Raw genomic sequence first — 22,085 nt, 5'->3', positions numbered from 1 at the left:
AGGCCCTTCCGGTTGGTCCCATATGATAGCTGGAGGAATAATTATTTTGCGGGTAATAAGGAGGCATTTCCTTGTGTGTGGTCGTGGACCCAGCTGACAGCCTCTCCAAGTACAGTCCACGTCTGATGGAAGTCGTTCCTTGACCATGTTCACCATGCCGTGCCGAGAGCACCAGGGTGGTGGACGACGGCGAGGCCTAGGAAGGGGACGACGCGAAGTCGGGGAAGACATGGCAGTGGATGCCCACGCGGAGAGGAGTACGAGGGTTCACTAGTTCGGCTGCGGTGTGAGGCTGCTGTCGCCATAGAATAACAGGGTGTGTGGGTGAGTGGAGGGATGGCCTGACAAGCAGTGGGAGTAGTAGGGGGCGGTGAGGCTTCTGCGGCAGCACAGCCGGCCATGGAAGCCAGGAGCAGGCGGCATGACCGGTGCTGCTTTGGGCGGATGGAGCAAGAAGACCAGAGATTGAAGAAGCACTACTGCTGTTGGATGGACATCGTACGGTTACTGCAGCTAGAATCATTTATATAGACTAAGTTGACAAAGCCCTTGGTACGTGTCAACTTAGTTGGCCCACAGGTCAACCTCCCACTATGCTGGGTCCCAGCTAACACGGGGAGTATTCATTTTCTTGTGCGTAATAAGGAGGTACTTCCTTGTGTGCGATGATATAGATGGTCGGTCCGAGCTGTCAGCGGGGGGGGGGGGACGTTTTTTCGTGAAATACAGAGGCCCTTCCGGTGGGTCCCAGATATTAGTTGGAGGAATCATTATTTGCATGTAATAAGGAGGCATTTCCTTGTGTGCGGCCGTGGACCCAGCTGTCAGCCTCTCCACGTATTTTCCACGTCCGATGGAAGTCGTTCCTTTACCAAGTTCACCACACCACGCCGAGAGCACTAGGGCGATGGACGACAGGGAGGCCTAGGAAGGGAATGCGGAGCCGGGGAAGACGCGGCAGTGGATGCCCACACGGAGAGGAGTACGAGGGTTGACTGGTTCGATTCGGTGTGAGGATGTCATTGCCGTAGAATAACAGGGGGTGTGGGTGAGTGGAGGGATGGCCTGGCCAGCGGTAGTAGGGGGCGGTGAAGCGTCCGCGGTAGCACAACCGGCCACAGGAGGCAGGAGCAGGCGGTAAGACCGGCACTGCTTTGGGCGGCTAGAGCAAGAAGACCAGAGGTTGAAGAAGCATGATGTCCATTGGATGGACATCGTACGGTCACTGCAGCTAGAATCATTTATATTGACTAAGTTGACAAAGCCCTTGGTACGTGTCAACTTAGTAGGCCCGTAGGTCAGCCTCCGAAATGTTGCGCCCCAGATGTTAGGGGGAGGAATATTTTTTGGGCGGCCGAAGCTAGACTATCCGAGATTGAAGAAGAAGCACGACATCTGTTGGATAGACATCCAACGGCCACTGCTGCTAGAACCGTGTGTTGAATATAAGTTGACAAAGCCTTGCTTACGCGTCAACTTCTTTTTTTGTAGGGGACGCATCAACTTAGTAGGCCCACAAGTGTGTGGCAGAGAACTAATAGCCCATTTGCGATTTGTAAGAATGTACAACCCATTTTTGAATTCTAATGGAATTTACTGCAGCCCATTTACACTTTGTTAAAAGTACAGCCCATTTTCTAGCTAGGACAACGACTAATAATTTCAACCAACCATTCAAGACAGAATTCAATAAAATTTCCCACATTTTGATGGGATCCGAAATATTTTTATCCCGAATTTCTAGTCACATTAAATATAAATTGTATTACGTAAAAATCCAACGAAACATTGCGCGCACAACAATTAAAAATTAAGATTTTCAAAATCCATAAATAATATATTATAAACTAATTTCGTGTTTGGTGCAGTTTTTATAGTTACTACCCAGTTTTTATAATTACATCCCATTTATTATTTTTAAAGCCCATTTTCCTGTTAAGCCTAATGCATCCCTCCTAGGAAAGATTTGCAGCCCAGCGGGGCGGAGAATAACAAGTTGACCTTGCCTGGGTATTCCTAAAAAAACATATAGCTGGGCTAGCCAATTTCATCTTGAAAAAAAAATAATATTTGGATAACTGGCCTGGGCTAGACAGGCCACAGCCCGCCCAGTCAATACCCTGCTCTCCTCTGAACAACAATGAAAACATCGCTCAAGAAAAACTCTGCAGAGCTCAGCCTCAAAAACACAAATACTGCTCGAGCTGCTTGGTCCCAGCTGTCGGCCGCACCTTGTGCAATTCTCTCGTTTATATTGACTACATAGGTTGACAATGGTGTGGGACCGTGATGTTAGGAAACCAGGAGGAAGCAAAAAAATAGTTGTACATAATAAGGAGGCACTTGCGTACGTACGACTATGGCCCTAGTGGGTCCCTACTGTCATCAAGTCAAAATAAAGTCATCTCCTAAATCCTCATGTTCGTTGACCATGTTAACAATGCTCGGTACCACAGCGAGCGCAACAACTCGAAGGATGACGGAGAGGGCCTCGCGGGCCCTACAGATGGTTTGATACAGTGCCCGCTGCTCATTCAGGAAGCCAGGATCATCAGACACCTATGAGCACCTTCGATGGACTGAGACGGCATGAAACGGTAAGGCCGCACTTGGGAGCTCTGGTTTATTTCACACCTGTATTAAGATACAAGTGTAATTTACTCGTCATCGAAAACAACACATAAAATATAGGCGTAATGAAAATGAGGGCCCGAGGTCTGTAAGTAAAACCGGCGGGTTACACACGTAATTTGAGAGACCAATGTATATTTTCCTAGTCAAAATAGACCAACCAAGCTCTTCGCCCGAGACCATCTGCTTTTATTTACAAGCGTCAGTTTTACAAGCGGTTTTGGTTGGAAAACGATGATCCAATCATGGCCTAAGATGATGAGTTGGTCAAAAGATCATATGGTTTCACGTCTAACCTACCCGACTTGTCGTATAGGCTATGAATAAAACATAAGGCGATGAACTTCTTAAGCACGGAAACAACAGAAGAGGATGATCTTCTTAACAAGCAAATCACTGGCAATAGATCGACATGCAAAACAATAAGAAGCATTATTCTCAGGAGGCACGATGAACAGCTCGTGATGCCGCATGCCACAACATTCCAAGCTCAACTTTGCAATCAAACACAAGGACTGGCATTACATAGAAAAAATTCAGAACAAACTCTTAACATACCTTACATAAGTCAACATTCATGTGATTATGCATCTCAGCATAGTAACTATTTACTTCTAAACTGAACACAGGAATAGGAAAAAACGATCGACGCTGCTCACAACAAAGGGCGTCCCACTCAAAAATATCAAATGCATGTCTTCTGGCTAACATCAATGAGCAAATTTTGACAAGGTTTTCCAATTCCAATATATTAAACTAATGTCCTAACATCAATGATTAAACTTTGACAAGCTTTTACCATTCAAAATATGTAATGCCTATGATCGTCGAGTCCTGTCATGGCTTCTTGTACTTGTTTGGGCACTTTTTGCCCAGTGCACTCCACGTGTTGTAGAGTTGCCTATGCTCTCTGCAGACTAGTCATGTCACCAGCGTCTATTAATACTCCATAAAGCTTCTCGGTCATTCCTTCTGTAATGTAGCACAAACAGTGACTGCTTCTTTCTGCAAAGTGGAACGATCAACTGGACCCAGAAATGTAGCAGTTTGCCTTGGACACATTGGCTCCTTTTGTGCAGTTCAACTAAAATCAAAGTCAGAATAAACAGAGCTTTGATTTTGATATCCCTGTAAGAAACAATAGGTATAAGGGAAACAATTACTGAGAAATAATGGTTGATGACTTGTACTCCCAAAAGAAAAGCATCTACTGATCTACCTTATCTTAATGGGAAACAAAGTAGGAGAGTAGCAATTCTCCATTAGTGTGATACATTCTTATTGATTGAGACATTATCTTAACAATGCCTTGTTTCAACATGTATAAAGAACAACAAAGCAGAAAAGTACCATTCCTAAAACAATGTGACTGATTCATTTTAAGATAGACATTATCTTAACAATACCTTGGTTAAACATGTAGAAAGAACTACAAAGCAGGATAGTACCATTCCTAAAACAATGCGACTGATTTGTTTTAACAGAGGCAAAAAAGGAATTAATTACTGGCCAATAAAGGAGGATGAAACATGTGGCCACAAAAATGGTAATCCCGCCAATCCCAAACAAGTGTTGCAGTTTTGAACTAAGATTCAGTAGTTAATTAATTCTGAGAGTGGCATTGCTTAATTTTACCAGCGGCATTAGATTAACAAAAAGTATAAATAGTTCCAGGGGAGAGTGGGCGCAACAACAACATGTGCTTCCATCTACTTATAAAGGGGGTGATGCAGAGTTTTTCTGTAACAAAGAAACAAGCATAATATCTGGGTTGGAACAATTTTTGCTCACTTAGTGGTAAAAGACAGCAGTTCAATAGCTTCAATTCAACATTTATCCAAAACAGTACCAATACAAGTAGCAAAACATCTCAAAGCACACTGGACCATTATGTGGATGAGACCAAGATTTGAAACAACTTGCCACAAAGACTGGAAACAAATCTCGATCTCCTTTTGTGCAGTTCCACCAAAATTAAGCAAAGTCACCGGTGTGACATTCAAGTTGAACTGCACAAAACACTCTTAAAACATAAGGGTGTGTTTGGTTGTGTTCTCGTCTCAGCATAGTTGTTCCCTCTTCATGCGTGCTCAACTCAACACCCCTCTTCATGCATTCTCTCTTCATGCATGCTTCTAGTGTATTTGTGCTAAGCTAGTGTGGACTTATGCACCCTCCATACACTCTACCAAACACCCAAAAGTGGATCGACAAGGGAACTCTTGGGCTCATGCACCCTTCATACACCCTACCAAGTGTTTCGCGTAGCGAAGCAAAATGTCGCAATAGCAACAACTTGAATAGATATCCCTGTTTTAATAGAGGTAAAAAAGGAATCAATTACTGGCAAATAAAGGAGGAGGAAACATGCGGCCACAAAAATGGTAATTCCACCAATCCCTAACAAGTGTTGCAGTTTTGAACTAAGATTTAGTCGTTAATTCTACGAGTGGCATTGCTTAATTTTACCAGCAGCATTAGATTAACAAAAAGCATAAACAGTTTCAGGGGAGAGTGGGCGCAACAACACCATGTGTTTCCATCTACTTATAAAGGGGGTGATGCAGAGTTTTGTGTAAGAAAGCAACAAGCATCATAGCTGGTTTGGAACAATTTTTGCTCACTTAATGGTAAAAGACAACAGTTCAATAGCTTCAATTCAACATTTATCCAAAACAGTACCAAAACAAGTAGCATAACATCTCAAAGCACACTGCACCATCATGTGGATGAGACCAAGATCTGAAACAACTCCCAAGGAAGACTAGAAGCAAATCTCGATGTCCTTTTGTGCAGTTCCACCAAAATTAAGCAAAGTCACCGGTGTGACATTCAAGTTGAACTGCACAAAACACTCTTAAAACATAAGTGTTTCGCGTAGCGAAGCAAAATGTTGCAATAGGAACAAGTTGAATAGATACCCCTGTTTTAACAGAGGCAAAAAAGGAAACAATTACTTGCCGATAAAGGAGGATGAAACAAACGGTGATAGAAAGAAGCATCTAACTTATCTTGATGGAAAACAAAGTAGAATAGTAGCATTTCTAAAACAGTTGCATTGATTCATATTAACAGAGACATTCTCTTAAAACAACATTCGTTAAAAATGTAATTTACTTTTAACAGTGGCATTGCTTCAATTTTCCGGTGGCATTCTTAGATTAACAACATCAAAATAGTTGTATGTCACATGGGACATGGGACATGCCAGCACCATGTGCGTCCACACATATAAATGGGTGATGTAGAATATGTAGCCAAGCATCATATCTGCCTTGGTCCCATATTTGTTCTCTTTGAACCTTTTTCCTATGTGAGGGCAGCACATCTAGTCCTGCACAAACTACCTGACCCCCCAGTTTCAGGTTATCCCCTTTTTCCTTTTTCGACCAACAAAGCAGCTGTATAGCCAGTCTATACTACTTTCCCTCCCTCCTTTCCTCATTGAACCATGTCCTAGATTCATGCTCCACCCCACCGCACCCTTCTTTCCTCTTTGAACCAAGACCTAGATTCGACTACAGAATCAAAAAAGATCTGTATGCAACTAGAGCAATGACAGTTTCAAATAAACTTATACCTTAGGGTCGTCGGGATGTGGCAAGGCATGCGGCGGGAGGCCGGGTCTGCCCACACTACATACAGCAGTGAGGAAGAAGGGGTCGGTGGCCCTCCCACACAGGTGCTGGGTGAAAGAGAAAAGCGCAGCCGGCACTGGATTGCCTCCCTCGCGGAAGGCGATAGAGTAAACACCACACCTCCTCCCCTTCCCGGTGCTACGGGATCCGGATGCCTCCGTCACCAACTGTGAGGGGGAGAGAGAGACAAGAGGCCAACGCAATCTTGTTTAGATCTAGTGAAGAGGGTGAGAGACTGTGAATATAGCAAACCCTAGCAAAGGAACGCTGAGCCTCCAGCATGTATATATATATAGTACGGCGAGAGTGTGGAGAGTGCAAACCCTAGCGAACAAGCCCTGAGGCTCCAGCTTATATATATACTGTAGTACGGACCGAGCTCCGGTGCCTCAACTACACCTGATTTTAGCTGTATGACAGGTGGGCCAGCCACATTTTGGGCCCACCTGTCATAAACCCAAAGGCAGGTGCACTAAGTCAATGAAGCTGCGTCCATATAGTACTCGTGTATACGACTAATATATAGTGGAGTGGTTTTCTTATTCTCTCCATAACAATCGTTTTAAATTGTGTAAGTACGAAGCAAAACTCTTTTTTTAACATACCAGTGAAGAAACCTACATTCCCTTTGTTCCTAAATATTTGTCTTTCTAGAGATTTCAACAAATGATTACATACGGAGAAAAATGAGTGAATCTACACTGTAAAATATGTCTATATACATTCGTATATGGTAGTCCATTTCAAACCTCTTGAAAGACAAATATTTAGGAACGGAGGGAGTACTTCCGATGAACTAACAATCCACGCGTCCTGGTCGCACTTCCTGTCCTTCACGTGCGGTACACTACCCTTCCTTAAGTGAACAACCGCACATGCGCCAAATTATCGGAAATGTGTGAGAGTGTGTAGAAATAAAGAATTTTAATTTCAATTATCAGAAAGGTTTGAGAGTATGTACAGTTTTCCCTCTCTAATAATTATGGTTTGTTGTGTTCGGCCTAAACTTGGTCAAACTTTACAAAGTTTGACTTCAGTCAAATCTAATATGCAGAGTAAATAAAAATGGAGGCTACTATGTCCATCTGGGTTTTTAGTCCACACCATTTTTTTAATCAAAGTTAATAGCTGGACAAATAAAATTACAGGGGAGATGGAGACAAAGCTGTGAGAAGGCTTAGAAATCAATACAAAACTTATGCTCTTAGTACCAACGTTGATCCTTCTTCAAGGAAACATTTGGTGCATAGCCAATTGTGTGATAAAATTGCAGCAATGTGAAAGACGACTGTGTCTCCAACACAACCAAGGTGAACTGACGAAGGATATCATCTTTGTGGGTAACAATAAAAGAGCACTGATGGAAGACAACTTGTTTTTCATTGAAAATTGATCAAATTCACCAGCCGACGCAACCATGAGGTGCAACCATGAGCATCGATAGGTCATCATAGTGATGCATCATCCATTTGGCATCAAGTTTGGGTGAGGCACCTATGAAGTTCGACAAATCCTCACCGTGGTCTGTTTCTTCTTAGTAATCAAGCTCGAGGAAGGAAGAACCACGTGGCAGAGGACAGTGAGGCAGAACAACAATGGCCATCCAATTTTGTGTAGTTCCACTAAAATTGAGGAAGACATGCCTGGGTATGGAGATACGCATGGCTGTTTCCCAAAATATAAAAAGGGATATAGTGTTGTTACTTTGTTTTACAAGATTAACAACGACATCTCAATTGTCAACAAGAATTAATGAAAAGTACACCAACAAACAGAAGCATCATGATTATCTTGATGGGAACTATACCAAGATACCCGAGAAAAAAAGCATTTCTTCATTTAACCAGTGATAGTATTAGATTAGCAGCAGCAATAGGAGCATATGGACAATGACCGCACAACCACCGTGTACTTTTTGTCGAAACAACATGTATACCTCCACTGAGGCATAAATCAGGACAACTTTTCGAGTGGCATTTCCTCTATAATAGTAGGTGATGTTGGACCTATCGGCATTCTGGGAACGGGGGTCCCCAGACTTGCCTGCCTGCGGCCCATGGCGTGGCTCAAGTAGGGGGCCCAGTGCGGCCCATCTTTATCGACTGGAGCTCAAGACCCTCGCGAGGGGCCAAGCCTCACGGTGCGGACGACAGGAAGCTTCCTTAGGCGCAGCCTCATCAGGCAGGCTCGTAGGAGGCGGAGAGATCAAGGCTGGGTACCTCGCAAGGAGCCCGTGATGCAAGCCATGATGATCGAAACCAGGCGGGCGCCAGGCGGGCGCCGGCCTGCACAGTGTCCTTGTTTCCCCTTTGGTGCAAAGGGGGCAAGCACCGGCCAAGGCTTCAGGCAAAGGTTATCGTTTCGATGCAAAAAGACCAAGACCAACAAAGTGGCAGGAAGGAGGTCACCGTGGAGCCCAGGACAGCGTCATCGTCAGAGCCTTTGGCAGCCGAAGACCAACTTTAGTCAGGATAAGTGTACTAGATGTTCCCCTTCAAAATGGCCAATTGTTGGCGCCCTTCCTGCTCAATATTTGGGAAGAGGCCCAGGGCTTCCCTCTATAAATAGGACTAGCCACCACAGGGTAGAGGGTGCGAGAAATCGGCTAGGGATAGAGAGATTGACCAAGGAGAGAGAGAGAGAGAGAGAAGTGATTGGACTCACCCAAGCAGTTCATCGCACCAGCTCAAGAACAACCCTCGCGAGGCTATTCTCCCTTTGTACTATTCATCATCAGCCCCTGAGGCAATCCACCACGGCACACACTAGAGTAGGGTATTACACCACAATGGTGGCCCGAACCAGTATAAATGTCGTGTCCATTGTGTGTTCTTCTTTCAAGCCTAGATCCTTTGCGAGACTTCGATACATGAGCTGGTAGGGGAAAGATCTCCGCGCGCACCCTAGTGTTCGAACATCAAGGGTCTGCCGAAACCCACAATCCGACATTTGGCGCGTCAGGTAGGGGTGCGCCGGAATCCTTCTTATGCCGCCTCACGTTCTGTCACTTCGCCATTCTGATGTCAAGCGACCCGACAACCAACGCTGACCGCTGGGTGGCGTGGCCCGCCCATGCCATGCCGCCGGCCCAGGGCGACCTCAACCTTGCGCCTCAGGCAGCTCGCGCTCCACAGGGCATTGCGGGGTGCGGGCGACACGGCCAAACGCCGCCTGCCCTCACGCTGCGACAGGTGCGGTCAGCAGCAAGAGCCTCAAGCCATGCCGCGGCCACAGCACCGCACACTCGATGGGAGAAGGCGAACTCCAGGGCCGCGCTCATGGTGTCCTGAGAGCTGCTACGGCGCCGGCTGCTAGAGGGCGGCCGTGACATGTTGTTGGAGCGAGTGGCCGAGCTCCTGGCCGCCGCCGCCTCAGGAGCACCTCCTTTCTGCATCTAGCTGCCGCCCCAAATCCAGAGTGGGCCGTATAGCGGCCCCATACGCGCCCATGCAACTCCAAGTGGGCTCCAGGGCCTACTCAACGCCTACCTGGCCGGCAGCACCAGGCGACAAGTCGCGCCGACCCCATCTCTGGCCGGCGAAGGAGTGCACGCCGCGACCTTCGACCTCGGTGGACCACCATGCCACCACCCTCAAGACAACGCTCCAGGCTGGACTGCGTGGCATGTGGGGCACTACGGCGAGACCCGCGGGGTAGTGGCCCCAGAAGCTTATGTGCCCCACATGGTGGATCGAGAGTGCACACTGGAAGAAGACCACGGCTCATTCCTAGGGCCAGGCTGGGGCGAGGAGACACCAGAAGGTGAGCTCTTTCGGGAACCCCAAGAGGGCCATGACAACCGTGCCAGTGGCAGCAACTATCTGGTACCACTAATTCCTCAGGAGCAAGCTTATGCTAACCATGTGTCGCAGGAGGTACAGGTCGCCGCAGCAGATGGCTGCCCCAATCCTGCAGCCCCTTACCCCACGGGAGGAGGGCACCGGGGGCTGCAGGAGAGGGGCCGAGATCCTGGTTCGTCCCCACGGCGCTCGGCACAAGGCGTTCTCAGGAGGTAGGCCCTCTGCCGGGGAGGTGCCTCAGGGCCTGCCCCCGGCAGAGGACCCGTTGTCGGCGGGGGAACCGCTGGCGACCGGTCTATCCTATTGGCGTCGTCCTTGGTATCTGGTCGTCATCAATGGCGGTAGAGTGTGGCGCAAGGCGGGGCCCTCGTCTGGCGATATGAAGCAAGGCCGGTACCTGTGAAGAAGGCCCAGTGCCTGTGAAGCTCGCCACCCCGTGACACTCTCACGTAATAATGAGTGGGGCTGTACACGCCCCGGAGTCTCCAGAGAGCCTCCCTCGGGCCTCGGGGGCTCCCGCCCACGCCCAGTGGCAGCACTTAGCTCCGCGCTGGTGAGAAGACATCGAAGACTAGACTAGGTGCCGAACGCGATCTTTTTGCTTTTTGCCTTGCTCTTTGTTGCCAAGTTCCTTTGATTTGAATTTAAGTTGGATTTGAGCTTGAGACTTGCGTGTGTTCGGTGAAGGGGTGTTTAGTCTCGTTCGAGCAATCTCTCACGTTTTGGTTTCGGCTTTGCGTCCAAAGTTAGCGTTACCTGCCTCCCCTTGCGAGCCCCTCGCAAGCTGGGCCAGGCTAAGCAAGGCTACGATCCGGACCGCTGCCGCCGCACCCCCTCAGGGGGTTCTCATTGCAGGATCAATGGGTTTACTCAGAAGACACTTGGGGCATTGCGACCCCCGCGGGATCGCTCGGGACCCGTCCGGGCCAAAGGTAAACAAGTCAACCGGCCCATCGTAGGGCCAATGGCTCAGCATAAGCATGCATGCGGCGTTATGTCTACAAGGATACCAACTGCAAACCTTTACACGAGGGGCTCCCCCTCCCAAAATGCTCTTACAACCTTCAGGGCCAAGCCCGACTGTTTTCGCGCAGGACAACCAGCGGAGGTGACACGCGATCAATCAGACAAATCCCCCAATGCGTCTTCAGGGGCACCTCCGGAGTCATCACTGGCGTCACTGGCCTCACCATCACCCACGCCGTCGCCGTCATTGGCGCCCTGATCATTCACCACGCCACCTTCATCGGCAGCCACGAGCACACCATCGTCTTCAGTTGCGAAGGCCCTAACGAGGGCGTCCATGTTTTCCTCCACCCAATGTGCCAGATCGCCCCGGATGGCTATGGGCACCGGTGCGATGGTGGCATCAAAGTCGAAATGGGGATCCATGTTCTGAAGATAACTGAAAACCCAGGAAAAAGCACGCCCAAGCAAAGGCTCGACTCCTTTCCTCAACGAGCCTGCGGACCCTGCCAGAGCGGGTCTCCAGCTGCGTCACCACATCTGTGAAGAACTGAAGGTTGCCAGCGTAATTGATTACGCGGAGCTCCGCAACGGCCGCCTCGCATATGTTGCCCAGGGCCGTGTTCGCCCTTTCCCTGAGTGTTCGAAGCATGGGGGCATGCACGTGCTCCAGGGTCTGCCGCTGACGGATCTCGTCCTTGTTCCGCCGTGCCACGGCCTCGGCGCCATCGACCCTCTGTTGGAGAAGAAGCACCTCGGCGCGGGAAGAGGCGAGCTCCATCTGCGCTGCACCAAGGGCGGCCCTGGAGGCGTCCTCACGCCACGCCACTTCATCCAGCTTGGCCTTGAGGGCAGCGGTCCTGCCCTCAGCTTCGGCCCTGATCAGCTCCATCCTCTCTTCGTGCTCGCGTTCAAGATTCGAGAGAGCCTCCTCCACGCGATGATCAACCTCCTCTTGGACTCGGGCTTCCCGCGCGCTGACATCATCCTCTGCCCGAGTCACCAGGCGCTCCCTCGTCTCCAACCCCTCAAGGTCAAGGGTGCGCTCAGCGGCCTCCAGCATCAGCACCTCCTCACGCTTCTGAAGCTCCGCCTGGTCGACGGAAGCCCCCTTCAGCGACACAAGGGCCGCCTGACGCAACTTCACTTGCTGCTCTAGAGAGTTGCTCCAAGCTTGGAGCTCCCGCACGCGCTCCTCTGCATCCTTGCGCCGTCGGTCTGCTTCCCGAGCCTCCTCGACGGCTTGGGTGCAGGCCTCCCGCGAAGCCTCCAGTGATGCTTTGGCCTTCGCGTTGTCAAGGTCACATTGGTGACGCGCGAGGGTGAAGGCTACCTTCAGCTAGTGCCTCTCCTCGGTGAGGCGCAGGCCTTCGGCCTCAAGGCGCGCATCCTTGCCAGCAAGCTCCACACCGAGCTGGCTCACTACATCAGCCGACCCTCTAAATAAACTCATGGCGAAGGGCGCGGCGCTCCCGAGCACGCCCGAGCACGTCTCCGGTGTCATCCTCCGCTGCTGGCGAACACGGAGGGCCCTGAGGCGACATGCCCCCTTCCCGTGAGGGGCTGGGGGCTGGCGCCCCAGCAATAGCCGGACGGACCTCGCCAGGAATCCAACCTGGCGCCGGTCCATTCCCAAAGGAGGAACTGAAGACCGACCTCAGCCAGTCACCATCCACGATCAGGGGAGGAGTGCAGGGCAAGCTAGATGTACCCCAGGAGAACTCATGAAGAGAGCACAGCAGGCGCGTAGGATCTAGGTGCCCCGCGGGACGGATCACTTCCCCGACCGGCCCAGCAGCGGGGGCGTTGCTCGAGCTCGGCGCACCCAAGGTCGGCGATGAAGACAAAACTTGGGGGAATGACTCCTTGGCAGTCTCTGCGAATTCGGCAGGAAGGGCCCTGAAAGGCCGCGGTCAGCTGCAGGGACAGTAAGGTAAAGGAGCAGGGAGAGAAGAGGACTTAATCGTCCATGGCAAAGTACTTCCTGCACTTCAACAGGCGGCAAGGGAGATCATCGCCACCCGATGCTTCCTTCCTCTTCCGGAGGGCCTCGAAGTCCATGCGGAACCGGCCCAGGAGCTCGGCACAAGGGTCGGCCTATGGCGTGGAGGAGGCATCAAGGTGATCAGCGCGAGGGGAATCGACCTGGGGAACGCCACCAGGCGCCGCCTCGTGAGGAACAGCCGGGGCCTCGGAAGCCCCAGTCTCTGGAGCCGAAGGCCGCAACTCCTCGCCTGCCGCTGCTCCAGAAGGGGCTTCGGGAGATGCCACCTTTGGGGCTCCGCGCAGCGTCAGCATCTCGGCATCACCCCCTTGAGCTCCCGGCGGTTCTCGTCTCCCCGCTCCATCACCTGAGACAGAGCCGCTTGGGGCGACCGGAAGAGCAATCACAATGACTGGATTCTCGCAGGGCCCCGTGAGGCCAGCCGGGCGCAACCCCCACTCATCAAAGCTGGGCATCTGCCTCACAAAATCGGCCCTGCCCGAGCAAAGATACAAGAGGGCACCATCGTGTCGAAGGATGCCTGGGGAAGGATCGCCAGTCAGGACCCTGAGCACCGTCCTTAGTGCTTCAGGCGCCAGGTCCTCCTCCTGAAGCCGCATGCGGTCCTTGTGCCCTGCAAAGTCCCACATCCGGCGAGAGTGGCGCTGGAGAGGAGCAATGCGACGCTGGAGGAACTCCTTCACCACCTTGGGCGCCCTCACGTCAAGCGCCCTCAAACTCTTGAAGCGGCGCCAGCCGAAGGCGAGCCGGCGGCTCGCGAGCGTCTCATGGCCCCAGCCTGAGTTAGGAACAACATGCAAGGTAGGGTGCGAGAGCAGGAGGCTAGGCACCCCGACATCCACATACAGCCACCGCTCTCTGAACCTGGCCTCACAGGGAGGAAGGCTGAAATTGATCCCTAAAGCAGCCGTCTCTGGCACGGCTAGGAAGCTCACACACCCCGAGCATTGAGCAGGGTCACTCAGGCGCAGGGAGAAGAAGTGGCGCAGCAGGGCAATGGAAGGAGGAATGCCCACCATTGCCTCGCAAACAAAAGCAAAGGCAGACAAGAGGGTAATGGACTCAGGCCCGAGGTGCATCATGTGGATCTGATAATGGGAGAGTACCACATTGAAGAAAGCGGAAAAAGGGGGAACCAGACCCGCCCAGAGGGCATCGGCGAAGAACCGGACCTCCGTGACGACCCTATCAAAGGAGGCATGGGACGCAGGCCAGACCGAGGTCCTGCCGCACTCAATGAAGATGGTGGCAAGAGCAGAGCGGACCTTGTTCAAGGCTTCGGGATTGAGTATGATTGACCGATCGATGGCGGGGACCGCCACCGGAGGCGAGCGGGGAAAAGGCGTGGGCTTCTTCCCCTTTTCCTTCTTCGTTGGCTCCATGGCGATGGAAAGAGGGGAGAGCTCGAGCCAGATTGAAGGCGGAGGATGGAGCTGGAGGAAGAAGGAAGGACAGGAAGCGCGCAGACGGCGAAAGGGGAATAGCTGTGTGCAACCACGGGTCCGCCTAGCCGAGCGTATAATGAGGCATCATGGGGAAGCGGATACACCCACATCCAATCAACTGCCACGCGGCGCCCAAGGCCGCAGGCTATTGGGGCCCACGGTGCTTCGCACTTGCCCCTTCGCTTACTGTCGGTGTTCTGGGAACGGGGTTCCCGAGACTTGCCTGCCTGTGGCCTGCGGCGTGGCTCAAGTAGGGGGCCTAGTGTGGCCCATCTTCATCGACTGGAGCTCAAGACCCTCGCGAGGGGCCAAGCCTCGCGGGGCGGACGACAGGAAGCTTCCTCAGGCGCAGCCTCATCAGGCAGGCTCGTGAGGAGGCAGAGAGATCAAGGCAGGGTACCTCACGAGGAGCCGGTGATGCAGGCCATGACAATCGTAACCAGGCGGGCGCCAGGCGGGCGCCGGCCTGCGCAGTGTCCTTGTTTCCCCTTTGGTGCAAAGGGGGTAAGCACAGGCCAAGGCATCAGGCAAAGGTTACCGTTTCGGTGCAACAAGACCAAGACCAACAGAGCGGCAGGAAGGAGGTCACCGTGGATCCCAGGACGGGGTCATCGTCAGAGCCTTTGGCAGCTGAAGACCAACTTTAGTCAAGATAAGTGTACGAGATGTTCCCCTTCAAAATGGCCAATTGTTGGCGCCCTTCCCGCTCAATATTTGGGAAGAGGCCCATGGCTTCCCTCTATAAATAGGACTAGCCACCACAGGGTAGAGGGGGCGAGAAATCGGCTAGGGATAGAGAGATCGACCAAGGAGAGAGAGAGAGAGAGAGAGAGAGAGAAGCGGTTGGACTCACCCAAGCAATTCATCGCACCAGCTCAAGAACAGCCCTCACGAGGCTGTTCTCCCTTTGTACTATTCATCATCAGCCCCTGAGGCAATCCACCACACCACACACTGGAGTTGGGTATTACACCACAATGGTGGCCCAAACCAGTATAAATCTTGTGTCCCTTATGTGTTCTTCTTTCTAGCCTAGATCCTTTGCGAGACTTTGATACATGAGACGGTAGGGGAAAGATCTCCGCGTGCACCCCAGTGTTCGAACCTCAAGGGTCTGCCGGAACCCACAATTCGACAGGACCAGCCGATGAACCCTAGCTACTATACATGGGGAGGTGGGGAGTAGTTGCATAGAAGAAAACCCGCATGCAGCGACCTAGAGAGCTGGACCACTACAAGAAGTTATACCTCAGGTGGGCGAGATGTCGCTTAGGCGGGCGGACGGGATCTGCCCACACGACGACAGTGAACAAGGGCGTGGAGGATCTTCGTCCGCACCAGCGCCGGCTCTGAGAGGATGGTGCACATCGGCTTCCTCCATCACCGATGGCGACAACGTCAATGCTGCACCTCCTCATCTCTCGCAACGGACGGGATTCGGTCGGATCTGTGACCACCGGTGAGGAGAGAGATAGAGTGGACACTGTCATCTTGTTTTGATATAGAGAGGGTGAGAGAGCAAGACGTGAGAAACTCTATCAAACAAGAGGCTATAATGGAGTAAAAAAAATCTCTCCATACCAGTGGTTTTAAATAGAATACACGTGTTCCCGAAAAAAGAAACAAAAACTGGCGGATAATTTTTTAATGTACCAAGAAAGAAATCTCGATAAAAAACACACCCCCGCTTCCAGGTCGCGAGAGTCGTCGCGCACACACACATAGACATAGACATGCATATCCGTGTTTATGTTCCTTTTCCATCTCCATCTCCAATCTTATTTGTCCAACTGGCACATTATTTACGTTGTTAATTATATAAGCATCTCTTCTTTGTGGGAGTCCGGATCGCTACCACGGCCGCTCCTAACCAACCCGAACCCTCTTCATCACCCGCGCGTGCTTCCCGCCCAAAACAGTCAGTGTCGCATTCATGCCCAGCCAGAGTGGACATGACCTCTCAATAGTGCCGGCACTGAAGCAGCGCACCGACCGAGAGAGCTTCTCCCACGCTGATTCCTGGTGCACATGACTGCTCCGCATTCGAAGGTCGCAATAGCCGGCCACAACATGCATGTAAAAAGTTCTTGGGAGTCTGTGCTACAGCTAGCTGTCCTCCCCCAACTCGTCAATCTCTTCCAGTAGTGCTAGTACTCCATGGCATGATCCATCGACAAGCAGGCAGGAAATTTATCGTATACTCAATTTGCAGTGAGTGGCATGCTGAGCGACCGTGTGGGGTCGAGCCATGGAGGAGGGTAAGACACGAACGCGATAGACGTGATTTAAACGTTGGTTTTTCTCAATGGCGCGATCCAACAAAATGAAATGTTGGTTTCTCTCCGTTTCCATTTCTTCTTCGAAAAAACGGAAAATTTCCACTCCATTTTCATTCCTACTCCAAGGTTTCCCCGTTACAACATTCCATCAAATACAAAGGAAAACTAACATGCATGCTGATGCATCTCAATGATTCACAGATCATAGCCAATATTTACTTCACAACTAAAGACATAAGTTGTGAGAGCGTGTATGATAAAAAAACTACTGATGGGGTCACTACAACTTAAACCCTAAACCCTAAACAGGATTTAATTTCCTGGCTAGGTAGAACCTGTCGAAGGAAAGACGACTGTCACCCTCGGATCATACAATGCTTTTGTGCAGTTCCACTAAAATCGAGCTGAGCATCCCTGATGGCAAAGATATTGAAGAAGTGTGATCAGAATAATAATACTGGCACTAGTTCATGAGACATAAACTCATCACAAGTATAAGCCAGTAGAAGTAGAGAAAGATCAACATGGAGATGGAGCTACGTGGGGAGCTGCGGCCGTGGAGCAAGTCGGCTCTAAAAGATAGATGTACTACCTGGGACATCAGCCTGTAGCTAGACGGGCGGTTGGGATGCGACATCGGCCCATACCGCGGTGACACCCGTTTGGGATGCACTGACTATGAGTTTTCTCCCTCGCTGATGTCGACCGCGTGTATGCAGAACATTGTTTCCTTCCACCAGCTGCGAGATCAGGCCAGATATGTGACCAGCGGTGTGGCCACCGTCGTTCTATGCTTGTGAAGAGAGAAACCCAAGAAAGCAGGCTTGTAGATTAGGCTCCTGCTAGTGTATATATAGTGGTTTCCTTTTTCTCTCCATATCAACCATTTCATATTGCGTACGTGTCATTGAAGAGTGAAATGATGGTTGCTTCTTCCGACTAACTTACTGTGTGATTTGACTGCTCCTTAGTGGCCCCTACACGTACTCCCCCTATGTGTATGCAACAGTCACACATACACATGGACGCAAAAACACGCGAGGTGCCCTAATGCATGCATGTCCGAGCACAGGACGGAACACACACGGTTGCGCTCAAGTGCTCAACCTACATGTGCATGCACACACATACTCAGCTAGGGTGAGCTAGTGACCGTATAAACACTATAAAATGTATATATTGAGCACAATGAGCGTATTATGAAGTCCACTGACCGTATTTTTACAAATATACAGTGACAGACAGTGTATTTATCTCATTTGAAATTAAGCCATATTAACCGGAGAGGAGGCAGTATGGACTATCATTACTTTGATGTGTCCCGTCAACTTGCCAAACGAGGATAAGCTTGCAGGATGGGAGAAGCTTGCGCGCGGTGGCTCGCGGGACAAGGAGAAACTTTTGACTAATGCAAGCTCTCCCTCGCTCAGGCGGTGGACGTGCAACAGTTAATTCGGTATCAGATTGCCGGAAGCATACACTATACTAGTACTATTATTGTTCGACTTCCCAAAGAGGCAAACAACCAAGTGCAAAGTTTACTAGTACTAGTACTACTACTATAGTCTATAGAGGTATGTACTATACTACTAGGAACTGGATGGAGGAGCGTCTGCACTCTTATTATATTTTTATAATGTGATAAAGCAATCATCAACACATTTGCTTCTCTTCGAGGGTTCTCGCATGTGATAATGGAAGTTGATTGCATGGAACACTTGCCACAATTCTTGCTTAATTCTGGCTCATATCTTATTACAAATAGGAGCGCTCGGTAATATTTCCTCTTTTTTTGTTATTCAGCATGTAAACATGTCAGCAAACCTTCTGGTGCATCTTTGTGCGAACCGTGCTTGCTGCACTTTGAATGTGGCCGAGAGCTGACTTGATGAAACACCTCGCTTCCTACTTCTTTTTTTGCGGGGTACCTCGCTTCCTAGTGACCAGTGTCTTGGCTGATCGTCCTAAGAATGCTTATACATGAATAAAGCTCTCTCATTTACCCGCAAAAAATATTAAGCCATATTAACCGAAAAGGAGGGAGTATGGACTAGCACTACTTTTGGTGTGTCCCGTCAACTCGCAGAATGAGAAGAAGCTTGCAGGACAAGGTGAAGCTCGCTTACGCCTTTTGACTAATGCAACCTACCCTCACCCAGGCGATGGACATGCATCAGTTTATTCGGTGTCAGATTGCTAGAGGCATACACTGTAGTACCGAACATGCGGAGTACCATCATGTTCGACTTCAGGAAGAGGCGAAGAGCCAAGCGCAAGGTTTAGTAGTACAAGTAGTACTACTACTAGAACCGCATGGTGGAGCGTCTGTACTATTGTTTTTTTAATGTCTGATAAAGTACACATTTATTCGGGAGGAGGGCGGAAAATGGCAACCCAACATGTAATGATGATATCGATCAACCATGGTCGAATATATCTTGGCCTCCGAGCGAGCCCGTCTGTGTGTTCTCGCTCCTCGTCTCTCTCAAGGAACGGCGGGTTGGCCATTTTGCTGTCCATTGAGATCGGTTTGCTCACACTCTAGTCCCACATGTCAGTGATATGCCAATAGGAGGTGCGTTGACCGACTGGACATATGCGTACTTGGTTTTGCACCTTCATACTACTCCTCCCTCCGTCACAGTTTATAGGGCGTGTTCCATTATGATGCATTTCTCTCAATGCATTTCCACCACCAGAGAGACTTTAGACACGTTTGGTTTAATGCTCAATCAATTAGGGCATGGTAACCGCAATCAAGTGCACAATTTTCTCTCCATGTAGTACGGAGTGGAGTAAGTGCATGCATGTGTGTACCCAGGGTGGAAGCACTGCATGCATGTGTGTACGCATTATTTCCTCTAGTAACAGACACTGTGCTATAACTACCAATGCTATGTTTCAAGCCGATCGCTAGTAGCCTTGGTCCTAGAGATTTTTTCTTTTTCTGAAGCGCGCTCTATAAACAGTGACGGATGGAGTAGTATGAGCGGATTCGAACAAGAGCGTATTGATGGTTGCTTCTTCCGAGCAACTTACAATGGGAAAGATGGGGCTTATGATTTGACTTCTCATTACTCACTATTAATGCGGCGTAACGACCGTGCTGAGTCTCCCATGCGGTTGTGCACTACTCCCTCGGTTCTTAAATATACTCCAGAGTATTTGTCTTTCTAGAGATTTCAAGGAGTGACTACTCAAATATTTGTCATTTTAGAGATACAAATGGACTACTACATACAGATGTATATAGACATATTTTAGAGTGTAGATTCACTCATTTTGCTCCATATGTAGTCACTTGTTGAAATATCTAGAAAGATAAATATTTAGGAACAAAGGGAATACACATACGAAGCAAAATGAGTGAATATACACTCTAAAATATGCCCATTTCAAATTTGTAAAAAGATAAATATTTAGGAACGAAGGAGTATAATTTTGTGCATGGCACATGGACCAAGATGCTGAAGAGGCTTCTGGCAATGCTGCCAAGATTCCAACATTTGTTTACACAATTGACGTACTATACAAATAATTTTCTAGCGACATGAAATTGTACAATGGTGTGAGCTTTCAGCTTTTGTTTCGTGTGTCTTGCCATCGATGCTCTTTCGGAAACAATAAAAAACTAACTTCCTTGCTAATGCATGTCAATTATTAGCAGATCAGAGCTAATATTTACATCACAACTGAAGATAAAGTTGTGAGAAGGTGTTAAATTAAAATTGATCCATGCTTTCATTGGAAGCAACGTCCCCCTCTGTCTAAATCAACAAGGCATGTTGGGAAAAAAAGTAGCTGTCTGGAGCATGCAACATTCCGATTATTTTGTGCAGTTCCACTAAAATAGAGCTGAGTGTCCCTGTTCCAAAGATATTAAGTGTGATTACGATAATAGAGGACTGCCGATCAAACAATAAACACACAAATAGAAGCCGGTCACCTTTGCAGTCTCTCTTAAGACTAACTAGTTGGAGAAGATTAGGCTCGGAGCTGGATGAGGAGGATAGAGCAAAACCAATCTCGGTTTGTGCAGTTGCACTGAAATGTAGAGACGTTGTCCGTGTGACATTTAAGTACAACTGCACAAAACACTCTTAAGAAAAAAGTGATTTGTGCAGTTCACCAAAAGGTCGCAATAGCAACGAGGTGAAATGGATAGCCCTGTTTGCAAAAAAGAGGTAGAAAGGAAACAATTACTGGCCAATAACAGTTGATGACACATGCGGCGACAAAAAAGAAGCATATTCCTTGTCCTAAGGGAAGATAACAACACGGTTGTGTTTGTCTAAAACGGTGTGAGGACGAGATTGCAATATGGAAAGTACACCCGACGAGCTACGTTTTGGGCAAAGAACTATAGAAGATCCACATGCAGCGGCGTGGGAAGATGGGCGGTGGAGCAAGGCCGGAGGGGATACCTGGAGGTCGTCGGGATGTAGCTAGGTGAGTGGCGGCGAGCGGAATCTGCCCATACTGTGGCAGGGAGCAGGTGGCGTAGGCCCTACCATGCCAGAGCTTGGTCAGAGAGAACGACATGTATCTCAAATCGGGACGTGCTGCCTCGGCACCGTTGAACGGAGAAATGATGCACATCCTCCCTTTCCGCTGGTGGACGGGATGCGACCGGATCAGTGACCAACGGTGAGAGAGAGAGATGCCACCACAGCCTTGTGTGAGATACTCTGAAGAGAGACAAACCAGGCAGGCAGGCTCCATTGTATATAGTGAAGCGGACTACCTTTTTCTCCATAAAATCGTTTTATATTCTATGTACGTGCCATTGAGCGATATAACTTTATTTAAAAATAACGCGCCAATGCATCAAGTCGAACTTTGTTTCGTGCACACGTCGTACACAGCCTCCGTAGGTAAACAACCGCTACACGCGTTCAAATTAGCACGTGGGCTGCCATTTCGTACAGAAATGAGCTACCTATTCTCTTCTTGTATACGTACACCACCTATGTGGGGTTGTGTGAGAGAGATACAAATGTAGAGAGATATAGTGTGTGGGTTCATGAGAGTTTTTTTGGGAGGGGGGGTCAATCAAAAAATGTAACATATGCAATGTGTGTGAAATAGAGTCCTGGATATATCAAATATATAGTGGGGGCGATCTACGAGAAGAGAGTGGAGGTATCATCGGCTTGAGGTGTCTATAGAATCAAAGAGAGGGATGATGTGTGTGTGTACGCGCGCGATCAATGAAGAGTGCCATAGAATTTGTATGTGCCCACGTCAAAGATATAGAGTGGTTGGCCTACTGGAACATGAGAGGGGACAGGTCCAGTTTGTCTCTGTGGCATGGATACCTA

Source organism: Triticum dicoccoides, chromosome 6B, assembly GCF_002162155.2.
Source record: "Triticum dicoccoides isolate Atlit2015 ecotype Zavitan chromosome 6B, WEW_v2.0, whole genome shotgun sequence".
NCBI lineage: Eukaryota > Viridiplantae > Streptophyta > Magnoliopsida > Poales > Poaceae > Triticum > Triticum dicoccoides.
The sequence above is the reverse complement of the archived record's forward strand: the minus strand, read 5'-3'. Positions refer to the sequence as shown.